General features: G+C 45.3%; 1 long non-coding RNA gene across 1 annotated transcript; it reads left to right on the forward strand.

Annotated features, from left to right (window-relative positions):
• Window positions 1-4145: 4145 nt before the first annotated feature.
• On the forward strand, window positions 4146-6156 carry LOC123117884 (uncharacterized). Its single transcript, XR_006457553.1, has 2 exons — window positions 4146-4609; window positions 5636-6156. It is a non-coding gene; the product is annotated as an uncharacterized lncRNA (long non-coding RNA).
• Window positions 6157-9602: the final 3446 nt, after the last annotated feature.

The following is a 9602-nucleotide window of genomic DNA, read 5'->3' on the forward strand; positions in this document are numbered from 1 at the left end:
TACGTTGATGTCATTGTGAGTTATTCGTGGCATACCTGTGACGCCCCGGCTCAATCATGCACTAATCATACACGCAAATGCACATGATCAAGCCTAAGGACTCACGGGAAGATATCACAACACAACTTTAAACACAAATAAAGTCATACGAACTTTTATATTACAAGCCAGGGGCCTCGAGGGCTTGAATACATAACTTGCGCATACAAGCATCAGCGGAAGAATCAGATTTTGGGTACAGACTTAAACATAAAACAGATAGGCCTTAGAAGGCGGGGCAAGCATATCAACACTAGACCGAAGAGGCGCCGGTCTCCACATCGTAGTAGGCTCCACCCTGGTAGTAGTGGTCATCAATGGGTGTAGGTGCCTTCTGGGATCCGACATCTGGTCGCAGCAATCAGGTATGGGAAAAAGGGAAGCAAAGCAACCGTGAGTACTCATCCAAAGTACTTAGCAAGACTTACATCAGATCTATTCTATGTATGAAACATCATCAAAGGAAGGCCATATATGTGGACTTGACAACATCATCAGGGTTAGGAGGTATCACCCTCGTCACTCGATATTAACTCTGTAGAGTCGGTCAACTAAAGGGGTGTGCCGGTGATGTGAGGGTCTGAGCCCGACCGATCGCATCGATCACGGCACCGTACTACAGCGGGGCAACCAGAACAGGGAAGAGGGGCCATAGATGGTTCACTAACTAACCTATACTAAGCAATTTAGGATAATAGGTAAGGTAACAATAGCAGGTTAGAAAAGCAGGCTATGCATCAGAATAGGTATTCGGAACAATAATTGTAGTAATTCTAATGCAAGCAGGAGGGAGAAAGAATAGGTGATATATGCATGCTCAAGGGGGGGGGTTGCTTTCCTGGAAGATCTGCTGATACGGTCTGGTCGTCAAGAGAGTAGTCGTACCCGGCAAGAACAACGTCGATCTCGGCAGCTATCAAAGAGAAGAGGGGGAAGAAACAAATAAATACATGGCAAACATATGCAACACAGAGCATGACATGCTAGAATGCAGTGCAGGGTTGCCTAAATGCATCTCTAAGACATTGTAGTTATTTTAGGATTGAAGTTGGATTTATTAACTGGTAAGTATGCACTATTCATCTACCGGAAATGGACAAAAGGTTCCTGGTTTGCTGTGATGTGGGCATCTGACAGCAATACGGAGGGCGTTCTTGGATTCGTCCTGTCGTTCTAAGCAACTTTCATGTATAAAGTTTTTCGCTCCGAGCTACAATTTAATTTCTACGAATTTCTAAGATTTAAACAGTTATCTGAAATTCTGGAGTTATTTAGATTAACAGAAAAAGAAAAACTACGTCAGCCTGATGTCACTGTGATGTCAGCGAGTCAAACCGGCTGGTCCAGGTCAAACCTGACTTGCGGAACCCACCTGTCATAGACAGTTGGTTTAACATGGTTAATTTAAATTAAACCGGGGGTTAATTAGGAAAGGGCCCCACATGTCAGTGACTAGTTAGGTTAATCTAAATAAGTTTTACTAAAAACTATTGAATTAGACTAATTACAGAAGGGGGCCCACTAGTCAGTGGCACTAGGGGCCACGTCAGCTCGTTGACCGCGGTCAGCTTGGTCAACCGCGTTAGAAGTAAGCAGCAAAGAGTCGTAACTTAAAGAAAAAAACGGACAGGGCCGACAGATTTACCTGATGTAAAGAAGATCCTAAAAATCTCTGATTAGTCGACTCTCTCCATTTAAAACTTTCCTCTCTCTCCTTTCATCCAAAGCTCGCCCTGCTCGTTCCGCTCGCAATAGTCCGATTAATTCCCCAGGAGAAGAAACATTAGACATTCCATCTTCGGAAACCCGCACTTTTGATGTTACTTGGTGTATAGTAATCTCTAAGAATCCTTTTTCTTCCTAATTCATCAAAGATTACTATATTCTTCTTTATTCGGGTCTGTCTCTTGGACCTCTTTTTCTTTTGCTTAGGTTTAGACGAGGTAGTGGACAAATAGAGGGGGAGAAAATTGGTTTATTCGGCAGCCGCAAATGCTACTCATTATAGGGATTTCGACAAAGCGAATTAATTTATTGCTAAAGCCGAAGTCAGTAGGAGTAATATTATAAAGAAATTCAGACCTCGAGCTCGAGGACGTAGTTTCCCCATAAAATTCATTAGAATAAATTTTTTATTCTTAAATTAAGTAATAAAAAATAGAGAAATAATTAAAGAATACAATCCTTGTCGAATTAGCAATGATTTTGGTTCGAAATCCTTTCATTTAATTAGCCAGCCCCGCCTTTTCTATGCTCTGATTACTGAGGCCTTATTTAGCTTGGGGAGTCCTTGCAATTTGAATAAATGAAGATCTTACCATGACTGCAATTTTAGAGAGACGTGAAAGTACAAGCCTGTGGGGTCGCTTCTGCAACTGGATAACTAGCACTGAAAATCGTCTTTACATTGGATGGTTCGGTGTTTTGATGATCCCTACCTTATTGACCGCAACTTTCGAAAAAAGAGTCAAGAAACACTAATGGCAACCCTTCGAGGCGACGAAATTCATAAAGTTCTCCGCGAACGTATTGAACAATATAATAGGAAGGATCAGAAGAACAAACAATAAGAATGACGGATTGAAGTCCGTTTCCTTCGTATCGTATTTCAACGGATCGGGTAGTTCTAGTCTTTTTTGATTACTCCTTCCTTTTTCCCATCATTTGACATAACATAATTAAGAAACTGTTTGATGGTCAACAGAACGAGTAGAGAAGAAAAATGCCCAGGGGCCCACATGGCAGTGTCTCTGGGTGGGCCCCGTGTCTCGCCATGTCAGCGCCGGTGCCGCAAATCTCTCCGAAGAGCGTCGGACGCGGCCGAGAGCTCCGGCAAGCTCGGGTTTTCTCCACAAATCACCATTTCACGCATTTTCGGGCTCGTTCGAATGAGCGAAGAGCGCCGCATCCAACGCGGGTGGTATCACTGGCAGGGGTGGTCGGAGTCGTCGACAGTGACATGGACGTCGGCGGTGGTTTTCGGGTGCCGGCGTAAACGGTGAGAGAGTGCGCGTTTGCTCTAACCAAAGATGCCGGGGTGCGCTATGCGAGCTTGCGAGCTCGATGGACGGGAAGGCGCGAGCGTTTGGTCGGCGGAGCGTAGCCGGTGACGAGCTCGTGCGGCGATATGTGCGGGCACAGTGAAGGCGGCGACTACGGGCGTGGAGTGGCGGAGAAGAAGAGGGGAAAGGAGAGGGGAAGGCTCATCACGCGGCTACGGAAAGCCCCGGCTCAATCGTGCACTAATCATACATGCAAATGCACACGATCAAGTCTAAGGACTCACGGGAAGATATCACAACATAACTTTAAACACAAATAAAGTCATACAAGCTTTTATATTAAAAGCCAGGGGCCTCGAGGGCTCGAATACATAACTTGCGCATACAAGCATCAGCCGAAGCATCAGAGTCTGGGTACAGACTTAAACATAAAACAGGTAGGCTTTTAGAAGGCGGGGCAAACATATCGACACTGGATCGAAGAGGCGCAGGCCTCCTGCCTTTGAGCCTCGGAACTATTCCTAGTCGTCGATGGTCTCCAGGTCGTAGTAGGCTCCACCCTGGTAGTAGTAGTCATCGACAGGGGCAACTGTCTCCTGGGATGCACCATCTGGTCGCAGCAATCAGGTATGGGGACAAAGAGCAAGCAAAGCAACCATCAGTACTCATCCAAAATACTCAGCAAGACATACACTACAAGAAACTTGTTAATGCATGACGGATTTCCTGGGACGTTGCCTCTATTCGTCACCGATTATGACGACTAGCCCATCCCCGTCACGAATACTGTCACCGATTAGTAACACCCAATTGGGCCGAAAACAGTTGCGCCTTGATGACGGACATCGGGCTATCATCACAGAAACTTTCACCGATCGACCAAATGGGCTTAGTCAGGCCTAGCATTTTTTAATATACACCATCGAGACCGTCATGGATTGTACTCCTGCTGATGTGGCGTGCATGCCCCTTCTTTGGCCCACATGTCGGTCGGACCAACCTGTCAGCATGTTTTTTGCTAAAAAAAAACTGTGAGGATACGTGGGTGCCATTGTATGCCCCACGTGACAGGATATTTTCGATTAAGTTGCTTCCCGTCAAAAAAAATAGTGGAGACTTATCCTCCTGCTCCCGTCGATGGTCGCCGCGGCCAGTGACATTGACGACTGCCCGGGGGGGTCTGGTTAGATCAGGCGATGTGGTCCATCTCGGCCATCTTCTCGATCCGGTCGGCCTCCAGCCTCGCCGCCGCCTGCCCTTGCCGCGCCAACGTGCCAGCCACCGCCACCCGCCATTGCCGCACCGACGACTGCCCGGGAGAGGCTGAATAGATCCGGCTGGGTGGTCCGTCTCGGCCATCTTCTGGATCCCATCGGCCTCCTGCCTCGCCGCCACCCGCCCTTGCCGCGCCAACGTGCCAGCCACCGCCCGCCATTGCCGTGCCGACGAGCCAGCCGCCGCTGTCCGCCATTGTCGCACCGACGAGTCAGCCGCTGCTTGCAGTTGCTGCACTGGACATTCCCCGTTCCTCCCCACATCAATGTCAGCCAGGAGCCCAGGAGCTAGCGGTATGTCTCCTGCAGAATCAAACTATCTCCAGAATTTGTTCTTTTAATATTGTGATTTGCAATTTTCCCCTTCAGAATTTGGGGTGAATTATCCAATTGGTAATTTGGTTTATGTTTGTGTCTTGTGGTGCTTAAATGGCAACAAAATGTTGCAGCATGCAGTGAGCTTATATGTTGCTTCCATGTTTATCGTATTATTCTATTTATTCAGAAAATATCATGTCAGTGTAGTTGGCATTTAGGATTATAGTTCCATTTTTCTTGTTTTCATGACACCATGGATGTGACACTTGAACCATGTGCATTATGTTGTTCAGGGTGCATTCTTTCACATACATTGTAAACTTATTTGTCTAGTTATTGTACACGCTCTTATTCTTCACTTACAGACGTATGATCAAAATTTACAAAGAATGAGAGAATAAAATATAAGAGATTTCTTGGACCAGTTCTCAAAGAACCTTTTGGCATGTATTGCCCCGAGCAACTTAGATGAGATTCTTGCTTTGCAACATTTATCTGGTCCATCTTTGCCCTCTTCTGGTTCGAGGTTCCTTTCGGTGCAAGTTCTAGAGGAATCCCAACTTCTGCAACTTTCTGCAGCTATCAGGCATTTGTATCCTGGCCACCTTAACTCTGTTCAGCACAAACAGTGCCTATAAACCTTCACGAAGGGCACACAGTAGCAGCCTGGGCAGCCCAGTTATAATATTGAGTTGGGATCAATTGATGTTTTGTCTTATTCGCATACTAGTACATTTTGTAGGCCAACTCATACTAGTAAATGTGCACTATGGAATTGTATTGATTTGTAGACCTCTGAATGTCGAATAATCAGGGAAATATAGTCTAGTGGTGTATGTTACTTTATCACAGTAAACAAATATTCTTCTGATGAACTGTGTTCAATATAGTGTGAAACAATATAACTTAATTCCGAACTTATTTTAGTTTGCCATACTATACACGTTAATTTGATGGCTGGGGTTAACCTTTGATTGAGTTAGTTCTTTTTCTGCAATGCAGATGGATAGACGTTGGATTCATGGTACATTGTTTTCTCGTGAATACATAGAAGGTGTCAAAGAATTTATGCACCTTGTTCGAGAGAAATTCAGCGAGGATGATAAAATACTCTGCCCAGGTAGAAAATGCCTTAATCATAAGTACCAGCATCAGGCCGTTGCGAACATGCACATATTGACGTATGGCATGGAAAGTACATATACTCGCTGGATATATCATGGAGAAGACTTTGATTTAGATGTTATTGACCATCCTGTGGAGTGCATGACACCGAGGATGGTGACAATGGCGTTGACCGGTTTGAAGAGATGTTTGAAGACCTACGCACAGCAGTAGAACAAGCTCAAAGTGAAACTGAAAATCAAGATGATAGCAATGGTGGAAACCCTTCTGAGAATGAGTCTTTTTTGAAGAATGTGATGAACGAGGCAAAACGGCAGCTTTATCATGGTTGTACCAAGTTTCCAAGGTTCTCCTTGTAGGAGATATGCCCTAGAGGCAATAATAAATGTTATTGATTATGTACCTGTTCATAATTAGGTTTATGTTCCATGCTATAACTGCAATGATTCTTGAGTTTGCAAATAAAATGAGGCTTGGAGGGAAACTCATGTGCACGTGTGGGATAATAAATGGTCAAAGTATTCCTAGTCAAGCCTCTATGAGTGGCTCAAGTATTGTATGATGATCCTGTTTTCCTGATCATGGGCATGACTATGCCGGCAAATTTTGAGGGCACAATGTTAGAAGAAAATTTGTGTTGAATCGACCCGAATTGATGTTATGCTATGAGATACATTCGTCACAAGTTAATGGTTAATAACACAGAGATGGTTAATGTTTGCATGATTCCTTAGACCATGAGAGTATCGAGTTTCTTCATGCTTGCTTCATGAACTTTGGGGTTTGTTAAACGTCATCCGTAAGTGGGTGCCTATTACGGAGGCTTACGGGTTCATGGAAAAGTATGTCAAGTAACTTGATAGCTTGAGATTGAGATTTGCTCCTCCGACGATGGAGAGATATCACTGGGCCCTCTCGGTGTTATACTATCCATCATCATCTGGCCAGACACAATGCGATTTGATCACAGGGATGCCGGAACACGGGAATGAGAAAAGAGAACAATACCGGCAACGAGGTAACTGGCTTAGTGGACAAGTTGTTGATCCACGGGGATGCCAACATGTCTCACCTCGGGTATTTGTAACATATCGCGAAGCAACAGGAATAGCACACGACAACTGGTGGTTCACTCGAATATTCATTCGTGTGGGTATAGGGTCAATATGGGTGTCCACGGCTCTGATGCTGATCATTGATCGGAAAGTGTTACGGTCATGTCTATACTTCACTGAACCTATAGGGTCACACGCTTAAGGGTCATCTATCTGCTGAATACTAGACAAGGAGTCCGAGAGAAAGTCACTGGAAAAGTTTCGGAGATAACGGGAAAGTTCCGGAGAGAACACCGAAAAAGTTTCAGTAAAACCGAAAAGTTATTTCGGATAAAACCATTGATCCAAATGGTTTCAGCAAGAACCGGGAACGTTTTGGAGGTTGCCAGATTGGTCTGGTAATTTCTGGAATTTTCGGAGAAAAAACGAAAAAAGTTTCGGAGCTGCCGGAATTGTTTACCGGGTAAACGAAGATGGTTTTAAATTAAACCACATACAGGAAATGTTCCGGAGCACGTCCGGATAATTTTAGAGGGTGTCGGAAATATTCTGGGACTTTCCGGAATTTTTCAGAAGTAATAGTCGCGGAAAACATCTTGTCCCAGTGTGAGGGGACAAGATCCCACGATTCGTGGGGGCTGTTTTGGGCAGCCCCCTTGTGGCTTGACAAAGTGTTGCCCCCCCCCCCCATGGGTGGGGGCAGCCCCCACAAAAGGTGGGGCTGGTTGGGAGGAAGTGGGGCGCCATGTGGGGTCCCCCATGTTGGGGTGCCAGGGACAAGGGGACATACTTTCCCCTTGTTTTGTGGATGCTTGTCATGTGGCTGAAATTTTCAGCCACCACCACCCCCTCCTTCCCCTATAAAAGGAGGTGGGGAGGAGCTCTCCATCACCACTCCAACTCTCTCACACAAGCCATGCATGATCTGGCATTCTCTCTCCCTCCCACGAAATAGTTTCGTAGTGCCGAAAGGCTGTCTGGGTTCCGGTGGGAACTGGTTCTGGACGGCGAAGCCCTGCCGGATAGATGACACAGTATGTGCGCAACCCCGTAGAGAGGTCCTAGTTTCATCCTTTTGCCCGAGGGGCTGTTCGAGTGTCCTCCCAAAGGGCTGTCCGAGTAACCGGCCGAGTTTCGAGGTCCTCCCGAAGGGTTGTCCGTGACACTTTCCGTGGGACTGTCCAACTGCCTCCCGGAGGGCTATCCGAGGGGCAGATGAGGGAGTACATCCTCGCGGTTGGGAGATTGTAAAATACTAGCTGCGAGGATCTGCACCGCCGGTCGTCATCGACTCTACTTCCGCTGCACTACGAGTCGGTAACGAAAATGATCAAACCTTGTATGCAGTCTCCATAGTGGTCCCAGGCTGGTGCGTAGGTCAGAATTTTTTTGTTTTCTACCGCGTTACCCTACAGTGGCATCATGAGCCTTGCTATGCGTAGATGCAGGTTGCGATCTAGAATACATAGAGATGTATGGGTGTTGCACCAAATAATTAGGTAGTAGATGAGTTCTATTACTGAAAATTATCTGTGCGGGTAGCAGATGAAATCTGTTACCCGATGTTCCTGTTGCTTCCCTTGAATTTGCATAATCCTGATCTTGACGGCATTGGTGGAATCTCACAAAGTTCTGGCAATCCGCGATCCTTTCATGCTGCTCCTGAGTATGCTGATTGACAGATCAACGAAGTGCTAATAGTTCTTTGGGTTCCACCATACTTAAAGAAAGATGGATGTTTCACAGACGAAAGGGCAATGCAGATATGATCTGCACGGGGGTCATGCGCATGACGAAGTTTAGTATGGGGCTCGAGATTTCATTATCTCATGTTTCATACACCCTGCATTGTTAATCTAGCGACTTGGATTATCATACTTGATGATGGACGTTGGTAGCTTCGGTTTGTTTCGAAACCTTAGAAGCCACGAAAAACAAGTTTTTGCATGAACCAATTAGAGGCGTCTAACTTGGTTTTGCAGGAGGGTTTGCATGTGCATTGTATGTGGTATAGTGGTTCTCATATTTACTTTGATTATGTATGAGATAACTATGCAATGTAAATAAACATGACCTGCGAGTCATGATTCGGCATGATGGCTGGAGCCATATGATTGCACTTTAATGACCTGCATGTCAACCTTATGTAATGCTTTCGCTGATGCTTGTTTGACATTCAATCTTATGTATTCGATCCCACGAGGCCCTGGCTTGTAATATAACGCTTGTATGCCTTTATTTATGTTTTTGAGTTGTGTTGTGATTCCTTCAAGTGAGTTCCTAGGCTTGATCGTGTGCATTGGCGTGTATGATTAGTGCACGATTAAGCCGGGGGCGTCACACGGTAGCTCTAAGAAAGTGAAGAGCAACGATGATGACTTTACGCCAAGCAAGAAAGCTCAGAATAGATCGAAGGGTTGTGCGACCTCGAAGTGGTAGACCAAGTGAGAGTGTAGCATCATCGAAGAGTGCTGATGCTGATTACGATTCCGCTGATGACTTTATCCTAGGAAAACTAGTTCAGGTAACATTTGGACGCAATCGTAAAGACCCCTGGAAGCCCCATGTTAGCGAGAATAGTGATGATGACATTATGTAGTGTCTGTACGACGATGCAGAAGCATTGTGTTATATCTTTATTTGAGATGTACTACTTTAATTTCATAATTCGGATGCATGTTTATTTCCTCATACATAGATGTCTCGTACGTACATCAAAAAGTTTGAAACTGACATACATAGATAGAATAGGTCGTACACATAGATAAATATATCACCCTTCTCAACGA

This window comes from Triticum aestivum, chromosome 5B (assembly GCF_018294505.1).
Source record: "Triticum aestivum cultivar Chinese Spring chromosome 5B, IWGSC CS RefSeq v2.1, whole genome shotgun sequence".
Lineage (NCBI taxonomy): Eukaryota > Viridiplantae > Streptophyta > Magnoliopsida > Poales > Poaceae > Triticum > Triticum aestivum.